The following is a 26,805-nucleotide window of genomic DNA, read 5'->3' as shown; positions in this document are numbered from 1 at the left end:
TACTTTGTAAGCAGTAGGAAGACTTTGATGTTGAAAAATAGTCCTAGTGGCTGGAATTCTATTCTTGCTGATGCAGATTGGCCTGTGGGGTGAAGAGACTGACCAGTGGGTTGGAGGAACGTAAGTTGGGAACGGGACCTCTCTGCTGCCTTTTTAATCCTTAGTTGTAAGAAAGACTAACTCCGCCCTTTGCAAAGCTCATTCTGCTAAACCGAAGGGGAATGGGAGGGAAAAGAGGAGATGACTGTATAGAAGACTGAAGATGACCAAGTCTAAGCAAGAGGCCATTCTGTAGACATACTATATGTAGATGGTTTTGGATCTTAATCACTTTCTTGTAAGAGAACTGTGGTATTCTTGTGCATTTATTCATGATAGTAATTGACCCCAATCTTAAAGTCACTTAGGTTTTAGCTGTCTGATGTTGTATTATAAGCAACTTGAAGGGCAGCATGTTTCAGAACCCTCTTCTGGGGGGTAGGAATATGTCAGGCCTCTCAGGAGCACCTGCCATAGAGACCAGTGGATATAACATGGGAGCTACTGAAAAGGACCAGACTTGAGGGAGACTTTGGAGAGTCAAGGCCAGAGAAACTGCATGTCTGCCATTAGATCTGAGGGTTGAGGTCAGAGTGGGAACAGGAGGCAGAGCTATTGGGAGTCAGGAGTCAGGTCTACAATCTAACAAAGGCAGAGTCAAGGGTACTGAATGAGGCATCGGCTATGAATGGGGTTAGAATTCTTAGAGCTCATTCTTCTTAGGGATAGTCCCATAGCAGGTGTAAGGACAGCCACATTCAAAGATAGAATCTGGGAGGCAAAGAACAACCTTTCTCAACAGGTTCCTCTAAGAGCTTATTAAACAAGTGTCCAGGGAATGGTTTAACTTTACCCAGATGTCTTTGCAAAGATATGGATACTGCGAATCGTAAAATTTATGACCTGCAAATGGGTAGTCTTTTGTCTGAAAATAATCACCACAGTTCATATTCTTTTCTATATTGTCCAAACTTATAATATGAATAACTGGATCTCAAACAGGATTTTCACTGTATTCTTAGGAAAGAAGTACTTCTCATTTTCTGGAAGCATTATAGCAAACAATGCCCCACAGTGGATAGATGGATATAAAACCCCCAAAGAAGTTCATTTCCCACAAAGGTGACCACTGTTTGCTGCCCTCACATCTTTCTCTGCTGTGAACTCTACCAAACCTCAAGATGTGGGAAATTATGTGGGGGGTTTGGAAGAGTCCCAGGACCTTCAGGCTCACTAGAAGGTAGTTCCTGGTAGGTCATGAAAGCCTTACTTAGTAGGGCTAATGAAGTTAGGTCTCCCAAACACCCTAGAACATCAGGGGTCTTTACTGCAACTTCTTTGTTCCTCTAGGTGAAGAGACAACTCTGTCCCTTGGAAATGAGGGATGTTTATCGAAGAGTCAACTCAGAGACCTGGTGGCCTTAGGTGTGGAATACTTTATCCTGCTTTCCAAAGCATGTCCCTGCAGGCACTAAATTGGAGGAAATTCCTTCCAGAACTCAAGCCCAGAAGGCTGACAATGTTGTTGATGGCAGTGTACTGAGTAAGTAAGAGAAGTTTAGGAGATGGAATGTGGGGTCCTGGATCCTCCTTGGAGGGAAGAAATGTGAGCTCCTTGGAGCCCTCTGGAATAGGGCTTTGGTGAACTGATGATAAATAGTGCCTTCTGCTGCAGACCATACAAACAGCTAAAGATCTGACCCCTTCCATGCCTTTAGTCCCCTTTGGGAGTCATGCACAATTTGGAAAGCAGATCAAGGGCATCCTGGCTCCCAGCTGACCACTCCATTTGCAGCCTGGAGGTCTGGAGGCCTGAAGACCCCCCATCCCAAGCCAGCAGGCCGAGGTCCCCAAGTTCACAGAGCTAGTTCCTCTTCCCCTGGGTTTCTGCTCTCTGGGGGACCGCCCTTTCCAGAACTTTCCCTCTGTAGGCAGTTCTTTCCAAGGCTTTCAAGACTCAAAACCAAATCGTTTGGGGAATGAAAAAGTGAAAGCACACATCTTAGAGCAGCAGGGACCAGCTGCTGGGTCAACTCTCCCCAAAACAGAACTTCCTGGGGAGTGCCTGGAGCATCTCAAAATCCTCCATCTGACCTCCTGCCCATGTTTTTAATTGTCTTTTTAAAAAAATGAAAATAAGATGTTATCACATGAAAAAGAAAAAAAGAAGAAGAAAGAGAGAGGAAAAGGAAAGAAATTAACTGTTAAGGTTCTTTGTCTCCAGGGAAGTTCAGGGGGAAATATTAGGAACTTTCTGCCTGCTTTTTATAGTATTTACCCGGCCGCCCTGCCAAGGGGAGGATGAGAACCTTTTGCGCCTGGTGCACCATTCAAAGCCCTGTGTGCTTAATAGGGTGACACAAATGTCTGTGTTTCTTTTTGCTTTTGACCACAGGCTGTAGGGAGGGGCCACCCCAGGGGACTGTCGGGGAGGGCCTTGCCAATTGGTTCCCTTTCCCCCCACCAAACTCGTTCCCAGCCCGGGCCGGAAGGGCCTATCGGCGGCCGCCGACAGGCGGAGGAGCCGGGCAGGGGGTGGGGGTGGGGATGCGGACGCCTTTCCGCCGCCTGGCCGGCTTGGAGAGACTGGGAGCCCGAGCGATGCTAGCTTGGGCTCTGCCGGAATCACGCCCTGTGATGCTTTTGCCAAAGGAAGCTGGGAAGCCAGGGATGCGGGGGTGGGGGTAGGCGATTCCCTGCCTCCTCCCACCCCTACCCCGCCGCTCTCCCTCCTCCCGCCCCTCTCTTTCTCCTCGGCCGAGGAACAGCTTTCGACCGAGGTCAGCTGGCTGTCTTTGTAGCTGTTTCCCAGGAAGGAAGAAGCGTTGTCTGCAGATCAGTTTATCAGCTGGCTTTCTTGTGCCGGAGCGCCGCCGTTTTCCGGGGACGGCTGCCACCCCCGTGATTCCCAGCCCAGGCTGCGGGTGGTGCGTGAGAGCCGGATAAATAGGCCATTGTGCGGCCGCTCAAAATCCAGGTTTCTTATCAAATTATCCACCATCAAGAATGAAATTCCGCCCCTGCTGCCTGTTATCTCAGCTTCTCTTTTCACTCTGCAATTACGGCCATTTCAGGATTTATCCCCCCCCCCCCCGCCGAGTTTTGAAGGGAATATTCAGAAAGCAGTTTCCTTGTGCAGCTTGCTGTGTGAGGCAGAGACTTGGGGGCGTGTCTCCTGACAGTGTTTCCGTGGGATTTTGGCTTGCAACCTTGAATTTAGCTTCTTTGGCTTTGATGTGTGATGTTTCTACTTGACACCCCCACTCAGGCACATCATTCAACACCAACTGCAAATATTAGGGAGGTATTTCTTTTTTTTTCTTTTTTTCTTTTTTTTTAATTTTATTTTTTATAAACATATAATATATTTTTATCCCCAGGGGTACAGGTCTGTGAATCGCCAGGTTTACACACTTCACAGCACTCACCATAGCACATACCCTCCCCAATGTCCATAATCCCACCCCCCCTCCCAACCCCCCTCCCCCCATCAACCCTCAGTTTGTTTTGTGAGATTAAGAGTCACTTATGGTTTGTCTCCCTCTATTAGGGAGGTATTTCTGTAGGACTTTAGATGCAGTGTGTGTGTGTGTGTGTGTGTGTGTGTGTGTGTGTGTGTGAGCGCGCACGCGGGGTGGGAGGTTTGGAGGGGAGGGGGCACGCTTGATACCCTTTAATTGCTTTGTGAACACTAAAGACTTGCAAGGGAAACCATTAGTGGAAACTGGCCATCTGATGGAGGCTGTGAGGCAGTGTGGTCGTCTTGGAGAGGGATGACATAGCAGTTTTAATGGTGTCAGTTTTGTGTTATTCTGCTGCAGCAGCTGGCCTACTGTGGAGGAGTTGTATGTAGCTGGTGCTTGACTTACGAAGTTGTCATTAGCAGGCAAGGCTGGTTTTAGAGCCTCTGACCAGGGCCATTGCCCATGCTTAGGTTACTGGTCTGCTGTTACCATCCTGAGACGCTTAATAAGTTTTGGAGAGGATTCTGCATTTTCATTTTGTACTTGGATTTGCAAATAATATAGCTAGTCCTATTAGTAGGAGCTCAGATTCATTTGAATAAGCTTGAATAATGATTTCAATAAGTTCCTAAGTTCCAATTTGAGATAATGGCCTGCCGTTAGTTGATAAACTGCTGAAACGGATTCTCGAACTTTTCAGTATATCTATGGCAGTTGTTCTGATGGATCAGACAACGTTCTACAAACTGAGCTGGGCCCCCTGGCATCACATCTGAGGTGAGCTGCAACAGCCCACTGCCAGAATGAGAGCACGCATCCGGGCAAGAATTGCTTCACTCTGCTGGCTCCTAGGCCTTTAGAAAGCTGAGGGTGTTCACTCCTCAAAGACCCAGATAGTTCTGTAGTAAGATGTTCATTTGTGCAGTTAAGACCTCTCTTTCCTTTTATCCACTTAGAAATTCCTAGCTTCCACATCTGCAGGCCACAACCAGGTTGAAAATGGACTCATCCCATCAAAAATCTTTCGTGGATTTAGCACTTAAATAACTCTTGGCAAATTACTCTGAATCTGGGGCTTGGTGATCCTGACAGACAGAGGAGGGAAAGGGAAAACAGTTCATAATAAATAAGCAAAATGCTATTTTTCTGGAAATAATTTGTGTAAGAAACAATTGCTTTGGCTTAATAAGACAATTTTTTCCTTCTAAAGAGTTTCTTTCTTTTGTTTACTGTTTCACTCGTTAATTTATGACTTGATTTTCTATTCACTCAACAAAGATTCTATAGGATGTACTAGAGAGATATTGTGATAAAGTGATGAAAGAGAGGAGATTCAGAATAGCAGGGATATAAACAAGAAAACAAAGAGTACAATGACATGTTATAGGAGCTATAACGTGGGAGGTTATCTATTAGGATGCTTTAGGGCATCCTAATAGATTATCAGGTTATCTATTAGGTTATCTATTAGGATGCTTTAGGGCCAAAAGGAGTTAATAGGATTAGTTCTTTTGGTCATTTTTCATGAGTTCCGGGCTATGACATTGTTTTTCACGAGCCCTATTATTATAATTATTATTGTTCTTAGGTGACATTCATAAAGTGGTTGGTGTTCAGACTCAGAGCTAAAAACATTACGTAGGTTTTTTTCTCTTTTGTCTCAAAATATGATCAATTAGGTCCATGTAGGAACTCCATTGTATAGAAGCTTCTGAGCCCAGAATGCGATATGGGTGTTCAATGTCACACAGTGCCTAAGAGGTAAAGTCACTATTTGATTCAGCTGCTCTCCTCCAGAGTGTGCCTTCTCAAGAAAGCCTGTGCTACCCCAAATGACATGGCTGCAGCACCATGTGTAATCACGGTCTGAACAAAGTATTAGAAAAATGGACTCTACTGTTTCTCAGGATGGCTTTTCTTTTCACAATATATACTGTAACCGGCATCTCCAAAAGGGATTTTTTCCCCCTCCCCTCACTAGTAGGATCAGGCTTATTTGCTTCGACAACTTATGGATGCCAGTGCTACAAATGGCTCCCATGAGACCAGAGTAAATCCCTACAGCGGGGACTGGGCACAGACTGGTTTCCCATGGCTTCCTGTAGGAGATTTTGTGGATACTTTCATGCCTTCAAGGTAAAGGGTGAGTTCTTGTATATTCCCATGTCCCCACTCCTTAGTGGTCATGTTAGGTCAGTTGTAGACTTTTAATGTCACAAGTACGGAAGCCAGACTTTTGAGGCTCATTCCTAGAAACCCCTTTCAGCTCTTTGGTACTAGTGGCTTCTTGTAATGAAGACCACTTGGGTTTGAAGTTTTAGAGAATTTCCCCTAGTGTTACACACTTACACACAACACTACAGTAAGGAGAGAATGCTGGAGGGTGGCAGTTTGGAGCCAGGATGGGGCAGGGGGTAGGGCAACGCTGATGAAGTGGCCAGGACAAGGTCAAGGAGCATTGAAGTGAGGGCTAGAACTAGAGTTCAGGTTTAGTACTTTCCTCTGTGCAAGGAACTGCAGCCTTGTAACGCAAAACAGGATTAGCCTGGAGCAAAACAAAGCAAAACTGACATTTTCTTGAGGGAGGTTCTCTTGTTTTTTTTGTTTTTTGTTTTTGTTTTTCTTCTCTGCTGGAATCTAGAAACAGACTCCTTGGCTGGTGCAAAATGTTTTCAATGGGGAGAGGCCCTGTGTAAGCCAAATTCAGTTCCTCCCACCCTGAAATAGTTCCTTGCTCTGACCTTGACCTGGATGTTTAACAAAGCTGTGAAATGGAAGGCAGGAATAGAAAAGACCAGCAAACAGAGAAAGAAAAGAATCATTCATTGCTACATTGTGAAGAACTCAGGTGTCTAATTACCAGGCTCTTCACTGTTGTTTGGGCCGCAGCACATGGCAGGAGCAATCTTGGTAAAACTTTTTCAAAAGGAATATTTTTATTATTTGAGTAGAAATCATAAATAATCATTGTGGTGGAATCTGATCATATTTTTCATCCTATGATGCGGCTGAATATTAACCTCTAATAGTCAAATGGAAAATGTCAGATTTGGAGAGATCAGAAGCATAGTAAGTTGTATTAATAAAAACCCATATGTATCAAAATAGTTGTTTTAGAGACAATATGACACCTCTCTACCACCTACCTGTCTGGGAATGGTTAGGCCACCAAGGCACTGTAGTATGTATCTTTGTTCCTTTATTCATTCATTGTCAGGCAGTTAATAACTGTGGTGTTCTCTGTGCCGTGCACACAGAAGACACCAGCTCATCTGTCCTCAGAGAGCTTATGATGTCCAGGAAAGACCATAAAGCACATGAACCTCGTACTCAGATATGTCAGAGGCTGCATGAAGGACTGATGGGGCTGGAAGCCCAGGGAACCCTCTTCCTGAACTTCTTTGCTTTGGGGGAAGATAGCCAACCGGGGTAAGGTTTGTGCTCAGTACTTGGAGCTTGCTGGGGGGTGAAGGAGGGAAAGAGAGGTCAAGTCAGTGACTGTTCTCCAGGGTCACCATATAGAGTAGAGATTAGTCCTATGGGAAGATGGCTCTCTAGCTTCTAGGAATTATGGAAGGGAACCCTACTCTGTAGGTATACCCAGGTCATGGTCAGGGTTTGATCCCAGGGAAGAACAGCCTGTCCATTAGGAAGAGTCACAGCCTGTGAAGCATATCCTAGGTGATGGCTCCTAGGACATGGATCTTAGCATTGTCCATGGGACCAGGTAGCAGCAATGGAGGCAGTGGTGGTGAGGGGTGCCAGAAGAACCCTCCTAAAGGAGGTCTAGAGAAGGAGTATGGGGAGCCTTCCTGAGGAACTGCTTGCTTGACTCCCTGTTGGGTGGCACTTGGAGGTGAGTTGAAACATGGGACAAACAGGAAGAAAGTTCAGATGACTGCAGTGTGGGGTAGTTCCATTGTCCCCACAGTCTGGTGCAGCCCAGTAAAGGATTATATACAGACTTGAATTCAAAGCAGTGTGAGAGAAACCTACGGTGGTCTTTGGAGAAACTAGATGAGTTAAGATCCCTTTCAGTTCAAATAATTTATCATTTTTGAAGCAGGAACTATAGAAAGTCATGGAAGAATGTATTCAAATGGTGTATCAGACATTGATCAATGATGGAGCTCTGTACATCCTCTCCACTTTATGCAGATCCTTTGGCCGCACCTGAGGCTGGTTCTAGAGTCATATATTTTATCACAATTAAAAACAAACAAAAGAATAAGTAATACTCTTTAATTATGAGTGTGTACTATAAATTGATCTTAAATTAAAATAACAGTACTGTCACAGAACTCTTAAGAAATGTTTACAGTTTCCATGTGAGGAATCACAAACATAGATCTTAGTTTTCTTGAATGTTAATTTATTACTCTGAAGTTATGGAAAGAGTTTTTGAAGTTAGTAGCACAACAATGTGACTGTACTTAACACTTAATTGATGTACAATTAATGGTTAAGATGGTACATTTTATGTTATATATAGTTTACCATGACTAAAAAAAATCAATAAAACAAAACAACAAAAAAAACTTTGCAGGCTCAGAAGTTTCACAACTATAGGGTCATGGAGAGAAAAAAAGATACCTAAATGTACTTGAGTACTCTGTATTGTTGCTCTGTGTATTTTAGGAAGTTAAGCATATGCCTTTGTCCCTGCCCTTTATTACATAATACAGCACAGGTACAATTTCCATATTTGTCATAGAAGTTAGAAGGTGCTTCGTTTTCTTTCATCACTGTGGTGGAGGCTGCTGGTACCCAGTGGTATCCAAGGTCCTCTCTTCTTGGATTTCCCACTCGTGGTGGTTCTTAATCCCTGTGCATCAGGGCAAAACAGGGCTGGGAGATGAGATTAGTTCTCATCAGAGTCAGCATGCCTCACGGAAGACCAGGCACCTTTTCCAGAAGCTCTCTTTGCTTCTTTGCTGGCCAAATGGAGATGATTCCAAAGACTCAGAGGAAGGTGGAACTGTAAGAAGGAATGAGCCTGGATCCCTAAATGACTGCATGGAACTTCACTGCAATCTTGCATGGGACTGTGACACCAATGAGAGTAAACCTCTTGGTTAAGCTGCTGAAATTTTACTCTTGTTAACATCTAGCCTACTCTGAGTAACACAACCATAAAAGGTATTACAGAGACAGGATAGGATATACAGTGCTGTACATATAAGCTGAAGAAAGGTCAGACAGAAAAGGGGAAATGGAAATGACAGGTTAAATGATTCCCAGGTGTAAGCGTTTCATGTTACTCATTAATCATGTGGCAAATATGTTTAAATAAACAGACAAGCAATTCCTGTTCAACAAATACATCAAGGGAAAGGGGTTTTGTTGAGGCTTGGATCAGAACGTTAATGTCTTCCTTTAGGCCCAGCACAGCATTGCAGCAGAGATCAGAAAGACTTCTCAGGGGAGGATGAAAATGCACCTCAAGGACAAAGAGGAGCTCCCAGTGCAGAGTTCCTTCTTCCTTTGCCTTGCCTTACCTTGCCTTCCCTTCCCTTTTTAAAAATGTATTTATTTTAGAGTGGGGGAAGGGCAGAGGGAGAGGAAAGAATCTCCAACAGACTCCCTGCTGAGTATGGAGCCCCACAGGGAGCTCGATCCCATGACATTGAGATCATGACCTGAGCCAAAATCAAGAGTCGGTTGCTTAACTGACCCAGCCACTCAGGCGCCCCAGAGTTCCTTTCAGAATTCTTGTTCTTCCAGGTCTTGGACACTGGAGACTTTTTTCTAAAATGATGATGAATGCTAACAGCAGACAAAGGAAATTAAGGCATTCTGACCGCTAAGAGTTCCCCAGGCAATATCTATCTATCCTGTTCCCGGTCCCATCCCAGCTTTGTTCTAAGTTGTTCTCATGACAATGTCTTGATGACTGGATTCCTGCCTGTTGAGCCTGGCAGTATAGCCCAAGACAAACCATCACCCCTGTCCCAACTTGGAAGAAAGTCTTCACTTTGGGCCCCAGTATGGATCTTTGGCCGGTGGTACTGTCAACCAGTTTATCCTTCTCAGAGTAGCATGACTTCTCAGTTTCCTACCTGTGGTTCTTGGAGATTAGGAGGGTACATTTTTTATGACCCTCTAATGAGTTCATATTCACTTAGAATATAATCCTGATCATGCCCTCCAAGGTTCTGCATGATCTGGCCTCTGTCCTTTTTACTATCACATCTTAGGTGCCTCACTCCCCTCCTTACCACACCTGCCCTGAGTTTTTGGTTCCTGAAAGATGCAAGCTCTTTCTCAAGGTCTTTTAACATGCTGTTTCCTGTGCCTAGAAATGCTCTCCTCCCAGATCTTGCTATTGTTAGTTCTCTGTTCCCTGATCTCAGCTTTGAATCCTCCTCCACAGTGGCCTACTCTGACCCACCTACCTAATCAGATCATCTTTGTGCCTGTCTCAGACCCTCTCAGCCCACCTCTTCTTATTCCAGCCATTGTGGTAGCAACAGCCTTGTTCAGGTGTCAACTGATAGCTTCAGCTGCACTTGGCTTCTCTCAGTTTCTGCTCCAGGGTTCCAGAGACTTCAGCGTTTTTCTGATGCTGCAGTAGGACCTTCACACGTGCAGCCTGGGAGTGGGCAGGAATGGACAACCCAGGACCAATAGAAGCTAATGGGCCAATGCTTCTCCCTTTCGTCCCTTGGGTAGACAGTTTTGAGGAGCATTCTACACAGTTCCTTAGTGTCCCAGCAGGATCAACCCCATGGACAGCAGAAGTGACCGACTTGAACATCTACCCTAGTTTCATCTTTTCTTCCTTCCTTCTTTTCCTTTCCCTATTCCCCACTTCACTTCTCCAGGATCACTTCCCAAAATAAACTACTGGTCTTGTAATCCCTGGCCAAGCTTTCCATGGAGAACTTACGTAAAGAGAGTCCTTTCCATTATTTAATATCTTAGAGTCTTAATTTTTTTCATAGCCTTTATCACAACTTACATTAATTTTATTTCTACAATTATTCTTTGTTTTATGCAAGCCTAATTCTAAGCATTTAGAATGTAAACTCCAAAGAAGAGGAATCTGGTCATTTTCAACTATTTGTATCCTTAGCAACTAGTGTGAAATGCTTATCATAGACACACCATCACTAAATATATATGAATGAACACATCTCAAAAATGCTACATTTAAGAATATTCTAAGCACTGAGAGACAATATAGCATATGGGTTAGGAGCATACAGTCCAGAGTCAGACTTTCTTGGGTCGCCTCTTGACTGTGCCATGTAAGTACCTCAGTGGCCTCAAGGCAGTACCAAACCAGGCTGGACCAGTTTAAAATAAACCCAGTTTATAAAATGGGACTAATAATAGTACCTAGCACATGGGAATGTTAGGATTCTTTAATTTTCCCCTTTTTATAGTTATTGAACAAAATTTAGACTTGCTCACATATAAGGATCCATTTTATATCTTCCAAATTAGTCAGTCCTTTAGCTTTATTTTCCAAGTATGCCTGAGTTGAGTAATATCAATCAACCTAGTGACCCAGAGCTGAGAATCAGATTTAGGGGTGTGGTAGTATAAACATTACACATCTTTGGTTCCCCCTGAGTGCTTTAAAACATATTTAGATTAATCAAAAGTAGATATAGACCAGTGCTAAAGTGCAACATGTTAGTTTCTTCCATTTTTGGTCTTTTGCGGGGCCTACTTCCATGTGATTGTATTTTAAAGTTGTAAGCTAGAACCACTACTGAAGGATAATCATGATCATATTTTCCTAAATGTTTTGTGGAATTGTAGTAACTTTTAAAGCAATGATTAAATGTTACATTGAGAAATGCTGCTGGGGTGAGGGCTGGATGCCATTACTGCTATTAACATGTGCCTTGGACTGTCCACTCTCCTGCCTTCTCCCTTTCTAGCATATCAGGGACAAGTCCTTTCTTTTCCAAGTAGAAAGAAAGAACTGTCCCATCAATATTGGCATTTTGTGGGTCACTCTGACAAGACAATTTGTGCCTACTTAGGGGCTGGAAAATGTCAGTGCCTTGGTTCCAGCAAGCTCCTCTCCTACAGAGTAACTCCAGAGAAAGAACAAAACCCAGGAAGCTTGGGTTATAAGCCTCCATTCAGGTGATTCTTAAGAACACTTCTTTCTTCCCCACAAGTGTTCCTTCAACTTGTGGGGAAAAGATGACAGAGACAGTAGGTTTTAGTGCTGAAAGCTTCAATCCGAGACAAAGAGTCTGTGTGTCAGCATATGGAGGGACATGGACACCTGGATGTTGCTCTTGGGTTTCAGGACCACTCCTGTCATTGTTACTTGAGCCTCCCCACTTGCAAAGAGCATGCCCCACTCCTCTCCTGACTTCCCTTTTAACTTCCTCTTCTTGCTGATCCCAACCTACAAGGACCAAGATGGGTGGCCAGGCCCTATGGGTCAGAGGTGGGTAAGGCAGGTGGCAAGGCAGCATGATAAGGCAATATGAGGGTGGTGGAGAGAAAGGGATTGTGTCTCAGGACTTTCCCTCTCATGTGGCATTGCAGTGTTCCATCATAAAGTACAGGTATAGAACAGGGAGACCAGAAAGTATTGTGGAATGTTGAAGAGAAGAGATCTGGGCCCTGACTCTGCTGCTGGCTAGGGTGTGATCTTCTCTTTGAGCCTGTTTCCTGGAGATTGGACAGATGGTTTTCTAACCTGGACAGCTCGTGATTCTCCGTCAGCAGGTTTTTAGCCTCTACTTTGTATAGTCTGGTTCTGCCCATATCTCACTCTCAGATGGTCCTTGACCCTACAGAAGTCAGCAGGGATGCATATGTGGTGGCTCTTGCAACAGGAATCGGATTTTAGATGCTACTATTTTTCAAGCACATCAAAGTAATATTTTTAGTCTGTTTTTTAGTTGTTTACTTAACCTAGAAGAATATGCTATGGAGTTGCACATAGCCTGAGACATGGTGTGTGGTATGGATGGCTGAGCTCCATAAAATCGGTAAGATCTCCTGAAGTTATATATGTGTGTACATATTCATATATGTGTATTTTTGAATATGTATATGCATACATGTGCTTGTGAGAGAGAGTGGTTTTAAATAACATCACTTTTCAAAAGTTCCTTCTTGCTCTTCCATGTGATTTCAACACAATTTTGTTATATTCTCTTTATCACCATTATTTTCTTGCCTCATTCCATATTGCTGCTCAAAGCAGAATTTTAAGAACACCTTGAGGTGTTTTTAAATTAAGCCAGTAAACAGCTTTAGTAGATACCTCCAGCGTGTCACAGTGACACAAGCCAACAAAAACAAGGAGTAGGAGGTTTGCTGACAGCTCTGGGCGCTGAGACCTCAGGACTGGTTTAGTAAGTCAGACTCAAAATCAAGCAGTGACTTGTGGAGGAGCCAAAGAAGACTCAATCATGTTGTCTCTTGTACCAGCTCACCGTACAAGGAAAGGAAATTCTAGAAGAGGCTGAGCCTTTCTTTACTCAAAGCAAGAGAAGAAACATGCACAACTGGGGCGGGAAAGCAGGTATACAGATGCTAACTCAGCACCTCCTCTTAGTGTTGTGGCAGGGCTGGTTCCACATATCTTCTTTTGTGTTTGGTGTCTGGGAGCTGTAACTAAAGCTTCAGCATTATTCTCTGTGTTAATTAGGATATGGATTTGGGCCATTGTAATGACAAGATTCCCAAACACAGTGGCTTAAATAAGAGAAGAGTGTTTCTTTCCTACCTGGAAGCTCAGGTATCCTATCCGGAGTTGGCTGGTACTTTATTATGTTGGGGATAAAGTGTCTTGCTCCCCTAAATGTTCTTCTGTTATCTTGTTTAAAAATGAAGTTGTTCCATAGCCGTACAGTATATCTTAAGCATCTAAGAGAGTTTGTAGAAAAACAAAGGGAGTAGAGAAGGTCAAGCATGCATTGCAGTGGGTGTTGGTAGTATGGTATAGCAGTTACATGGAGGCTTACTGCATGGTTTATAATTTTTCCTCTGCCACTTGCTAGCCACTGAGCTTGGGCAGTTACTTAACCTCTCTGTGCCTAATCTATAAAAAGATGATAATAGTACCTACCTTGTTGTCTTGCTATCAGCTTACATGTATGAAAGAGTTAATACATGCACAGTGCTTAGAACAACACCTAGACCATAGTTATAACCCAATAGCAGACACTGTTGATGCCTTACCCGTGTTCACACTTACCACTTTGTAAACTCCAGATGATTTTATACTGTACGATGGTTTTATACTGTGCAAATTTGTGACTGTCTACCTCCAGGCTTTCTTTGGTCTCTAAGGGTATGCTCTGCTGCATGCAAGGCCAACCCTACATGCTTAGAAGTTGCAAGATAGCAAGCAGCCCTTAGCCAGGAGGTTGAACGGTCCTCAACAGCTTTCTTGTTCCTTGGGTGCAACAACTCTGAGGTATTTTCCTATCACCCCACAGAGATCCCAGGACAACTGAGTCCTGACTCCTCACACTAGCGACCTGCTCATTGGCATATTCTGTATTGCTTCCTTGCTTTCCATTGGTCATTTTCCCACTCTCCTGATCTTCCTGACATTACCACTCGAATTAACTACTCCTCAGGATCAGCCTCTAGGAAACCCCAACTAAGATACTTGCCCTTTACTATAAACACTTCTGTCCAATTACAGTGGTCTTAGGATGAACTCTGATCCTTTTCATGCACCTGCATCTCCTGATGTCCCTCTTCTTACTTTAACAGTTACGTCTGCACCAGGTTGAGACACAGGCAGATTCCTCTGTCCCTCAACCACCATCTTCCCCTTGCCTTACACTGACATATATAGAATCCCATGAAAACCAGGCTACAAAGGAAATGGAATGTTGTGGCAAAGAATATTCAATATCTTTGGGGCTGGCTATTCCTGCCAAACTTCCTTCAGGCTTGTTCTCATTTCTCTTGGGGTCTGCACATATGGCATATTGCTTAGATCCATGCCTGGGTTATGATTGCTCATTAAATCTGAGACATGGGGGGTAGTCCCAGGTACACAGCTCTACATCCTGTTGTGATGGATAAGCATTCTCTTTCCATTTCCTCCCTGGGGCACGGAGAGGATGGAAGTGTTTTTCATGAAGACAGGAAATATCTTCACTATGCTTTGTGAACTAGATGGAATTATCCTAGAAAAGCAGATCCATTGGAGTGAGGAGTGAAGGTATGTGGGCTGGGTTTTCAACTGAATGATTAAACAATAGTGCTCTCTGTGGCCACACCCTACTATTTTACATATGTTGTTGGGACAGGGACAGCCTGGAGAGATAAAATCAATATTGCCTTTTTTAAAAATATGCTATCATTTCACTTACATTTATGTAAGACCCAGTTCCAAGAGGCCCAAAGACAACACAGATAATCCTCATTTTGCAGGATTCAGTATATGTGCATTTCAGTCACTACAGTTCAGTTACTTTAGTAAAATAAAAGCAGTCCCCTCCAACAACACAGTTAAAATTTCAGTTACCGTGGCATATGAACTGTGAGTAGTGACAAAGAGTATGAACTTAGTTGCTAATTTGTCAGTATACAAATCACTTCTTAAATATGTGCGTTATGATTAGTTATTTACCAATTATGTCACTTCTTTCAAACTCAGTTGGTGATTGGTCACTGTACATCTGTTATTCAATTTACCCACAGACAGCAAACTGTATAATTGTGTTGCCTTCTTGTCTTCAGTGATAACCCATGTGACAATTTACAAGATAATCAGTGAAATGAATTGGCTAACAAAAATGGAAAAGAAAAAAGAAAGGAAAAGTGATAAGGTAGGAAGTAAAATTCAAATTGAATGTAAATGGATTTTAGGAAATATAACTGAGCCTGGGAAGGTTAACCTTGGAGCCATTTTATTTTATTTTATTTTATTTTATTTTTTTAAAGATTTTATTTATTTGACAGACAGAGATCATAAGTAGGCAGAGAGACAGGCAACCAGGCTCCCGGCTAAGCAGAGAGTCCAATGTGGGGCTCGATCCCAGGACCCTGAGATCAGGACCTGAGCCGAAAGCAGAGGCTTAACCCACTGAGCCACTCAGGCGCCCCCCTTGGAGCCATTTTAAAGATTCAAGATAGGCAGCCAAAGGAACTTAGTAGAAGTGACCTTACCACCATAAATGAGGAAAATTATAAAACAGTGAAGATGTCCAAGAGGACATGATGCCAGCAAAAAATAATCATATCAAAGGGACACATAGATATTTCACAGCATTAAAAGTACAAAGCACAACATGGTGAAGCTGACCCAAATTTAGAAAGGAGACTGACAATTTACCAAGGCATGGAAAAGGTACTTGCTCTATATTGTAAGTTATATGACAAGAAGGCAGGCACTACTCTAATTACCCTAGATAAATTTTTACAAGAAATAAAAATACTTTAATTCTCAGTATCTCCAATTAATTAAATTATAGTTGCTAAATATTTGTTTTACTATTTTTTCATTTCCCTATACATTTATAACTGACAGTGAGAGTGTTTTTAATATTTTGACAAACATTTCTAAAGGTCATGGACCAATTGTAATTTTCCCCAGTGTTTCTTAAGATCATTTTGCACAGTTTCAGTCTGCATGTCATTTTTACAATACTGCACAACAGTGCAAGGACTGCATGTACTTGGGGTTTTATCTTTTTTATTAGGAATGTGAAAACCATGTGGGCTTTAGATCCTCTGTGCCTGGGTTCACAGCCTTACTCTAACACTGAACTACTTGCTGTCTGCTGCTGGTGTTTTCAAATACACCAACCTATCTGAGATTTAGTGTTCTTATTTGAAAAACAGAAATAATTATATTTACCACGTAGAGTTCTTGATGCCAGAGAGGAGAAGGCCTCTGGAAATACTCTTGACATTTAAGAAACATTCAATAAATAAGTTTCATGAAAGTGAAGACCCTGTCTCTTTTCTTCATTGTAGTATCCCTGGCACTTAGAACAAAGCTTGACATGGAATTGTTGCTCAATAAATATTTGGTGCGTAAAAGATTGAAGAGTCACATTTAGTATTCAAAACATATTAGTGACTTGGTTGTCTTCTTGTTTTCTTACTTTCTGGATGCTGTACAGCTTCAGAGAGTTGAAGAAATCATGAGACCCGGTTCTACTGAGAACACAGGAGGTTCGTTATTGATCTGTAATATTGTCTTTCTCTTACGGTCATTTCTGCCTTTTTCCCTACCTGTTTTGTTGAGGTGCACTCAGCAAGGTTAACATTTTTCATGTAAGTAAGGAAATCATACAAATCTGTAGGAAAAACATTAAGGCTTTAAACATGAGAAAGGAAAAGAACAATTTGCAAATCAACTTAAGAAATATTTGGAAAACTGCAACTGCACTAGCAATCAAGGAAATAGAAGTCAAAACCAGAAGTTGTTCTCTTTGTGATCACATTTTCACAGATTCCCAGGGTGATGAAGGCAGAGAGTAGTTAGAGTGCAGACCCTCTTCTCAACTGCTTTTTGCTTGTGAGCATTGCTATAACCCTTTTAGAAAGCAACTAGGACCCAAGGATCGTTGGCTGTTGACTTAGTAATCTACTTCTGGAAATTGATCCCAAGAATTCAATGCAGATGAAGCTTTAGCATGAAGATTTTAATCACAGCGTTATTTGTAGGAGTGGAGATGGGAAACCACATGTATGTTTGACAATGGGAATTGTTAAGGTGGAAGAGGGTATATGCACTTTCTATTCTGCAGTGTATGTCTGTAAAGTGTTTGGGTATAAAGAGTATATGTCTGTAAATGTGATAGAACATTGTATATAAAAAGTATTTTTGATTACATATAAAATCCAAATAACCGATACCTTAATGCCCCCTTGAAAGAAAATATTCCAAATGTGAATAGTTACCATTTATTATGGTTCCACCGTATTCCAGAGGCTTTGAATATTTTGAATATTTTGTCTCTGATTCTCATAACAATCCTGCAACATAGATATTGTTGTGCCTGTTTTACAGATGATCATATGAGACTGAGAGGGCCAGGTAGCTTTTCTGATGCCCCAGCTAGTTGTGTACTACATCTGCCTGCCAGTAAAACCTGCCCTTTCAGGCTAAACACGCCCTTTTCCTCGGTTCAGAGTTTGTTCTGTTCTGTTCTGGTTTTTAATTATAAGAGCAATTTTTTAAATTTCTCTGTTTTTATGTTTATTTGGAAGCATAGATGATTTTAATAATGATCATAAACCTGGGTAAAAGGAAACAGTGCAACCTTCCTAAGTTGTTTATTCACTCTGAGTCTCCATTGCTGTCAAATACAGAACCCCTATCCCTGCTCATTGGATAGGGCTCTATATTGAAATCTGTGTGAGCCAGCAGACTACATGTGTCAAACCTTTTGAAGTTCTAAAAGGCAAAATGCTCAAGTTTTAATTGCTCGTATCCAACATCTTAAATAAAAATTTTTATCTACTTATTTACTAACTGTCATTATTATTTTAAATCTTATAAGAGCTAAAAACCTTCAATAAAATTCATGCTTCCTCAGTCACAAATTTAGTATCTTTTTTTTTTTTTAAGATTTTTATTTATTTGACAGACAGAGATCACAAGCAGGCAGAGAGGCAGGCAGAGAGAGGAGGAAGCAGGCTCCCCGTGGAGCAGAGAGCCCGATGCGGGGCTCGATCCCAGGACTCTGGGATCATGACCTGAGCTGAAGGCAGAGGCTTTAACCCACTGAGCCACCCAGGCGTCCCCAGATTTAGTATCTTAGTTAAGAAATGGGGCCAGGGGTGGGGGGTGGTCATTGTTTTGCACGGTTGATATGGAAAATGTAGCACACGTCCAGCATTCTTTGGGAAAGGAAGTAGAAGCTTCCCTATCAGATGTTTTGGAAAGAAGGTAACTGCGGAATAGGCTGGAAGTGCCAATCGAGCTTTCCAAAAGTACTTCCATTGATTCTTGTTGAATATTCATGGACTTGAAACTTTCTGCCTCTGATTGTCCTTTCTTTGAGTCTGGCAGGCTGCAGCCAACGGTTTTCTGGTTGTTTTCCTGAGGATTTGGTGGTAGTGTTTTTGCTGCACATTGCATTGTGTGAGTGAGTGAGTGAGTGAGTGAGCCAGTGAGTGAGTGTTGTGTGTATGTTAGAGCACAGCCAGATCCTGGGCATTTATAGAGCATTGCTTTCAGGGGCTGTTTACTCTGGATCCTCTCCAGGATACCAGACTCGTTCTAGATGATTCCTCCTGACAAAAGGACAAGGCTTGGCTCATCCTCAGAGATTATTCAGATTATGCACCTTGCCCGTTTATTTGCGTTTTGCCCTAGGGGGTATCCTGCAAGCCCCCAGAAGAACTTAGAAGATGCATATATTTTGCTTTTCCTGCACCCAAAGAGAGCCTCCTGAGCAGCTGCTAAGGAAGCAAGTAGAAATGTTTGGCTGGGGCAGCTACAGCTTGACCTTCCCACAAAGTTCAAAAGGTTATTTGGTCAGTGACTCCCTCCTGCAACCTGCTTGTGTGCAGCCACAGATTGAACTGCAGGACTGTCTGCCACGCAGATCATTTAAAGGAAGGTGCCTTCAGAGTGCAGTGCATTGTGGGGAACTTGCTAAAAAGAAATGATCTTTTTCTTCTTAGAGAGGGAGCAAATGTGGCAAGGAGTCAAAACATCAATTAAAATATACAATTGGCTCTATTTACATGACAAGCTTTGAGCCCTGCCTTAGTCACTGAACAGTAGCTTTCTCTGGGGCTCGGGATGCTTCAGGCTGGCCTACGGGAGACTGCTTGGGCCCTTCTCTCTCAGCTGTAGTAACATTCACAGTGATGTACATCCCACCAACACCATTCAGCCCTGGAGGAAGTTTAGTTTGGCTAATTTAAACTTTAAAAAGTGAAAGAAAACCTTTTTTCCCTTGCTTTTCTTTTAGATTAGGCTGCAGTTTTGAATTAGTTATTGTAATCACCTGTACTTATTTATATGTTGAAAAGGCAGTGTCAGGTGTGGATCATAACTTGGCCAGCGCTGGTAAGATCACAGATGAAGTGGGAGATGATTGTAAATTGTTTCCATGAGTGTGTTATTTATTTTCTTATTGAACCCTTTCTCTCTGTATAGTATTTGGTGTATATGCAGGAATATGGTCAATTTTACAAACTTTATGTAAAGAAGACAGTTTTCAGAGAAACTGGAAAAACTATATGTAACAATAAAGGAATGGATGCATTCAAGAATGGCAAGAGTTTGCAAACTTCCTTTATAGGGCCTGATAGCATAATTTTAAGCTTGTGGGCCATTTGATCTCCATCACAACTGTTCAGTTTTATTATTATAGTGCAGAAGACGATAGCAGTCTATGAGTGAGACTGTGTTCCTATAAAACTTTATTTATGAAGCCGGGAAGTAGTTTTCAGGCCCATAGTTTACCATTTTCTTAATTATGGTATAATCCGTTTCATTCATGCATCTGGTATGTTGCTTGCAGCTGAAAGTAAGGAAAAACCCAACTAAAGATAGCTTAAAATACACATTATCTTGAGTAAGAAGAAACCTCATAATAGGAAAGTCCCAGGGCTGGTTAAGTAAAGCAGTTTGATGATGTTATCAAAGGCCCAAGGTTTTTTCTCTTTCTACTTTCCTACCTTTGGCTCATTGGCTTATTCTCAGGCTGACCTGCCTCAAGTCACAAGATGGCTGCCACAGTTCTAATGTTATAAGTAGAGGGAACAACATCCAGTAGAAAAGTTAGACTACCAACCCTCCCCCATCTCTTTTTCTAAGAGCAAGAAAAATCTTTCCAAGAAGAGCCTTCCATTTCATAGACCATGTCTTATTGACCAGAACTGGGGCATAACATTTCAAGAAGGATTTGGAGTAGGTCACTGTGTTAGTTGTCTGCAGCTCTTATGACATCAAACTTGGTGATATAAAACAATGGAAATTTATTCTGTCACAGTTCTGGAGTCCACAAGTCCATAATCAGTATCACTAGCCTGAAATTCAGGCATTGATAGGGCTGTGCTCTCTCTGGAGATTCTAGGGGGGAATCCATTCCTTGTCTCTTCCATTTGGTGGCTGTTGACATTCCTTGGCATGTGGCCACCTCAGTTGAGTCTTCAACTGTCGCTGCTCTATTTTCATATCACCTTCTCCCTTGTGTACCTGTGTGAAATCTCCTTTTGCCTCTCTCTCTCTCTTTTAATGTGGAACTTTTTTCTTTTTTAAGATTTTATTTATTTATTTGACAGACAGAGATCACAAGTAGGCAGAGAGGCAGGCAGAGAGAGGGGAAGGCAAGTGGGCTCCCTGCTGAGCAGAGAGCCTGATGTAGGGCTCTATCCCAGGACACTGAGATCATGACCCGAGCCAAAGGCAGAGGCTTTAACCCTCTGAGCCACCCAGGCACCCCTAATGTGGAACTTTTCAAATTCGCTTTGTGCGGGACCATACTGTCTTCGCTCTGGTAGTCCATTTTTGGCTTGTGGATTTGTGCTGTGGAAGCTCTCTCTCTTATAAGGATGCTGATGATGGCATTTAGGGCCACCCAGATAATTCAGCAGGATCCTTAACTTAATCACATCTGGAAAGACCCATTTTCCAAATAAGGTGACATTTACAGGTCCAAGGATTAGGACCTGATAGCTCTTGGGTCCATTTTTCAAACTGCCTCAGTCATGGAGAGCTTTGTCAATGTAAAAAACATTGCCACTGTCTGAAAGACAGCCATCATGCCAGTTACCAGTAAGAGAGAACTACCTTGACTGTTCTGTATTAATGAAGATTTACTTACATCACGTAAGGGAGGTGTGGACCAAAAACTACTGGATTCAGCCACCAGGGAAAATCTGGAGTAGGACTATTAGACAGGTAAACAGCAGTATCTGCTATAGCATATGTGTTTGGCTATTGTTGTGTTGAAGCTTACAATGACTTAAGAAAATAATGTGTATACAATAAGGTAGGAAAAAACTTTTATCTATAGTGTGGTCACAACACAGGAAAATACTCGGGCATAAAAAAAAGATGAAGAGACAATAGAGATAATACACTAAAAAAATCACTAGTTGGGGTTGGGGTGCCTGGCCTGTTCTGTTGGAAGAACATGTGACTCTTGATTTTAGGGTCTTGAGTTCAAGCCCCACATTGGAAGTAGAGATGCCTAAAAAAATAAATAAACTCTCTCTGTCTCTCTGTCTCTCTCTCTCTTTTTTTTTAAAGATTCTATTTATTTATTTGACAGAGAGAGAGATAGTGAGAGCAGGAACACCAGCAGGGGAGTGGGAGAGGAAAAGCAGGCTTCCCGCTGAGCAGGGAGCCTGACGCAGGGCTGGATCCCAGGACCCTGAGATCATGACCTGAGCTGAAGGCAGATGCTTAACAACTGAACCACCCAGGTGCCCCTAAATAAACTTAAAAAGAAATAAATCTTTAAAAAAATTACTAGAGGTTGTGTAGAGTTGGTGGGAATATGGATGACTGATTTTTTTCTCTCCTTTTTTGTAATTCCTAAAATCTTAATAAAAAGTATATATATAGCTTAAATTAAAAATACATTTTAATAATAAACCAATAGCATTATATCATTAGATTATAATACTGGGTTTTTTAAAAAAATCCATTTATTTTGTATCATTTCACTTAATTTAGCTCTTGGTTTACTGTATTATGAAATTATGCAGAATATCCACAGATTCTGCCCAAATTTTTCTGCTTTCACAGAGACCCAAACCCCTCACCTATGTTGTCACTAGTTATCTTTCTGAAACACAGGTTGTGACATCCACTATGCTTCTTATCAAAACATTTAATGTCTCTCTCTTGCTTTAGAAAATTTTTCCTTCCTTCTTTCCTCCCTCCCTTTTCCCCCCTCCCCCTCTCTTTTCTTCTCTTCTCTTTTTTCTTTCTTTCTTTCTTTTTCTTCCTTCCCTTCCTGTTCCCTCCCCACCCTTCTCTTCCCTTCTCTTCTTTTTCTTGGCTCTCATAGTTCTCTAAGACCTCATTCACATCCTTTTTCAAAGTCCCTGACACCTGATACCCACAACATTCAGCCTTGTGCCTCTTGCACCCATCTTGGCCTATGCCATGCCCTTTCATGCTCTTCCCCAAGCAGGTCTCTAACTCTGTGCTCCCAGATGGAGGGGAAACATCAATTTCCACCTGCAAACTTACTAGAAAGGCAAATTCTCAGGCCCCACCACACACCTACTAAATCAGAAACTCTGAGAGTGAGCCTATGTATTGATGCATGTCTTAACAAGCCTTCTAGGTAATTTTGAAGTGTGCTAGAGTTTGAAAGCCCCTGGGCTACCTCTCTTTGTCCTACTTTCTTCATTATTGCATTCTTGTATCTGTGGCAATCATCATTGCTAGAATAACCACTGTATTATTCTTCCTAGAGAATTAATTTGTAAACCAATTATACAAGCATGTATAATGCCAGCCGTTAGCCTTCCAATGAATAACATAGCTGTATTACCTATATTCCTATGATTTCCTTGTTATCTCAGTCATCTTTTCTTTAGGTAAACTGTTCTTGTCCAGTTTTTAGGTATTTTATCTTTACAAGTCAATAAACCTGCGCAATAATGAACATCCCTTCTTTATGACCCACTGGATCACTTATTCTAAAGTCTAAATGCCTGCTTTGAGCCCACTATTGCCTGTGATTCAAAGCCATTCCTTCAGCTGTGGTCCATTGAATAGGCCTGGTAACACATGACCATCCCTCTGTTTCTTCTTTCTTCCTCAGCTAAACCAAAAATATACACAAAAGAATCATGGCCAGTGTGTCTGGACACTTAAAAGAGCTCCCTCCCTTCATTTGTAGTTTTGTAATCTTGGGCAAATCATCTTTTCTCAGAGTCTTGAATTCATCATTGGTAGAAGTAGATATGGTAAGGTTTTTCCCTTTTGCACACATGGACTCTCATGTGCTGGAATTTATGTGATTCTACAAAGCTCTATGATGAGGGAAGACGCAGGTCCTATTTTTTTGTCATCTGGCATCTGAAGAAAGTGTGTTTTGACCTCTGATTAGCACCTAACCCCATGCCTGGCACATAGTAAGGGTTTAATAAAAAATTATTGGATAAATAGAAGAAATAATGGAAAGAACAATGGAAGGATAGGAGGGAGAAAGGAAGGAAGGAAGAGAAGGGAAGGAGAAGGGATTGAGAGAGGGAGGAATGAAAAGAGGAAGTGGAGGGAAAGTGGTGTAGGGAGAGAGCAGTGGAGATGGCCAAGTATAAATCAGACCCAGCTCCGGATATGGGGAAGTACTTAAGAGAAACAGATAGCATTGGAATTCTAATACCTATCCTAAGCTAGAGAGAGAGAGAGAGAGAGAGAGAGAGAGAGAGGGAGAGAGAGGCTCTAACAGTAAATTTACTATTCAGTTTGGTTCCTTCGCTAGAATATTTTCAGCAGTTCCTCCCAGGTGCAAAGGGCAAGGCCTCTCAGAGAGTGTGAGAAAAGGGCTTTGTGAACTGTAAAGCAAGAATGCAAATGGTGATTAAGATACCACAAGCAAGGGCAAGTCTCCCGAGCAGTCTCAGGAGAGACTCTTTTGCCTTCTTTTTGTCATTTGAGTTCTCAAAATTGTCCCCAGTTTAGACCAAATCAACCTCAAATGTCTATGATTAAAGTTTCCACTCTGAAAATCTGAGCAATTTAGGAATTGTAGGAACTGGACCATCTGGAGATAATTTATAAATAACACTCGCATTTCAAATCGCCTGTCTTCCCAAAGAGTCCCAAAGAGTCCTCTGTCCTGTCAGTGGGACTGCTGCCAAGGCCCAAACTGCTAAATTGGGCCAGTGACACTAAAGTTGCTGGTGGGAGCTTCTTATCTCTGATTTGTCTAAGAATTTGGGACAGTTCATTGAAACATATGTTTTTCCTCATGTAAAATGTAGGCTAAAAGTTACTGACTGTTTTTAGGTTGGGAAAGGTTTTCAGGATTTTAATGCATGTGATTTACTCAACTTTTACTTGGTCTATTACTAACATAAACAAAACTCAAAACAAATACTAAATAGAACCCAGAATATCCTGGATACATGGTAAGGTTTGGGGGCATTAAAAAATGACTAAGCCCTCTGTTCCTTTTTCATTAAATCCTGTTGACGTGAAAGGGAGCCATTAATACCATCTCTTTTTCCTCTTTTCTTTCAGGTAAGCACAACCTTAACCACTGCAATGTGTTTCTGAAGAGCAGGTCCAGCTGTGTTAAACTATACACTTGATGCTTTATGGGGCCAAGGCAGATTAGATCATGCAGAGATGACCAGCCTGGGTAATGATCCCTTACACATGTGTCTATGGAGTTGTCATATCACAGGGATTATGTTGTGTCTGTGACCTGATTATTGCTCAGGGAGAGGCAAAGTTTAAAAATGATCATGTTCAAAGAGAGCCCTACAACCTGTGATCTCTGGGATTCCACCAGGTCCCACATCCCATACCCCAAATACATACATATAGACCTTCCTTGCTCCTAGCTGAGGGCTCTGAATTCATACATATGCCTGTAGCCAGGCTGTGTGGATTGAGGGGTCTTTGAATTGCTTCTCTACTAAAGGCAGTTGACAAAATTGATGAACCTGGTATAGGAGAGCATCATATATTGAACACATTGCATGAGAAATAAGAAATTTATAAAAGAGGACTTTCCTGGAGTTGGGGTGAAAACTATTTTCATTTGGGTAATATATTGTATAACATGCAGGGATGTGCCATTTCTAACCTAATGGGTATGGTGTACAGGTAGAGACAGAACATATAACCATTTCTGAGAACACTGTTTGGCCAGAAAATCATTCAAAAAGGTAGTTTCATGATGGGACTCTCTTCTTTTTTTCTCTGGGTCCCACAGAATTGTTCTTTGTGTGGCCTTCACACCTTCCCTTTGTTCCCCTGACATTTTATAGCATTGGTTTTCAAATGGATAAAGTTCGCATGGATGTGTATCAGCATTTCTAGGAGGAAATGTATGTATACTTCGAAAAAAAAAAAAGGTGTTTCATATTATCACAGAATTTCATAACTTGGGAACCAAGTTAAGTCTGCTATTCCTGTAACGTAAGCAAACAAAGTAAAGGTTGACAAATTCTCATAGCTGGAGGGAGTCTGCATCAGTGAATAAGCCTTCTAAGGGAGCACCTGATGGAGGCAGGGTCTCATTTCCTTAGGAGAGACATGTCACGATTTTCCTGGGTGGTCAAGCATGGCATTTTTGTTTATACAAGAGGAAAAGGATTTTTTTCTTAGAGGTTCAAAACACTTCTGGGCAAAACTAATAACAGGAAATGCCTGTATCTCTCCTATAGGATGAACTGAGACAGGAGTCTTGCTGCTAAGGTAGGAGCAGAATATTCAGGACCCATGTGAGAGGATCCAGAAGAGAAAGGTCAGTGTTGTGTGTGAAGACAGCCATGGCTTCAACAATACAGACATTGCTTTCATTGCATGAATGTAGTTGTCCTTGGGAAATGCAAAGAGGAAGAGGATTGAGGACAGTGAGTCCAGAAGGAACTTTAGAATGGGATTCCTAGGACCTTCAGAGCTGGCAGCCATGAGGTTGCAGTAGTTTTTGTCAAGAAACATCTGTGATGCATGTGGGAAAGGATGGGGGACGAGGATGCTTCCTAATCCCCACTAATGGTGCCCTGGGTAGGGGATGGGGGCACAAGCCCCATCTGAACAAGCAAACAGCAGAGTTGGTTCCTGGAACTCTTAGCAGAGAGGGAGCTCTCTGTAGGTGACTTCATGATGTCAATTTTGCAGGGCCTTCTGAACCTGCCCACACATGCTAGTCCCATCGTCTTCATGAGCAGTGGTTCTGGGGGACAAAAAGAGTAAGTTGAATAAGAGTGGTAACACAGGAAACAGTATCAGAATCATAGTAAGACAGAGCTAACAAGTGAGTTTTAACAGTGAAAGGAAGAGAAAGCCTAGTGAGCATTGCCAAATGTAACAAAAATCTCCACATCCTCATAACTGATGATGGGAAAAGTGAGAACAACTGGACATAATTTTGGTGGAGAGATGGAAGGACCCTGTGCTAATGAGAGGTTATGACCTTCCTGTTGTGCTATGGAGGGATAGGAAGCAGGACCAAGGAATACAAGAGGTAAAAAAGGAGGATGGGCACCACTGGCACAGAAACCATTAGAGGTCCTGCCTGAGCCATCCCGAGGCCTTACAAGAAAGAAAAAGGATTTTGGAGAATTGCAGTCCAGAGAATTCCCTGGTGGGATCCCAGCACTTAAGACTCCTAGATTATGGTCTCAAAAGCCGATGTACAGGAGGCCTGCAGATGGAGCTAAGTACATAGAATGGGGGAGAAACCCC

The 26,805-nt window shown here is 42.2% G+C and overlaps 1 long non-coding RNA gene across 1 annotated transcript; it reads left to right on the top strand.

The window, feature by feature from the left end:
- The first annotated feature begins 1,407 nt into the window (after positions 1–1,407).
- Positions 1,408–25,887, top strand: LOC125101063 (uncharacterized). Its single transcript, XR_007127752.1, has 3 exons — positions 1,408–1,582; positions 24,628–24,748; positions 25,782–25,887. It is a non-coding gene; the product is annotated as an uncharacterized LOC125101063 (long non-coding RNA).
- Positions 25,888–26,805: the final 918 nt, after the last annotated feature.

This window comes from Lutra lutra, chromosome 5, assembly GCF_902655055.1.
Source record: "Lutra lutra chromosome 5, mLutLut1.2, whole genome shotgun sequence".
Taxonomy (NCBI): Eukaryota; Metazoa; Chordata; class Mammalia; order Carnivora; family Mustelidae; genus Lutra; species Lutra lutra.
Note: the sequence above shows the minus strand (reverse complement) of the source record. Positions and strands in the feature narration are given on the sequence as shown.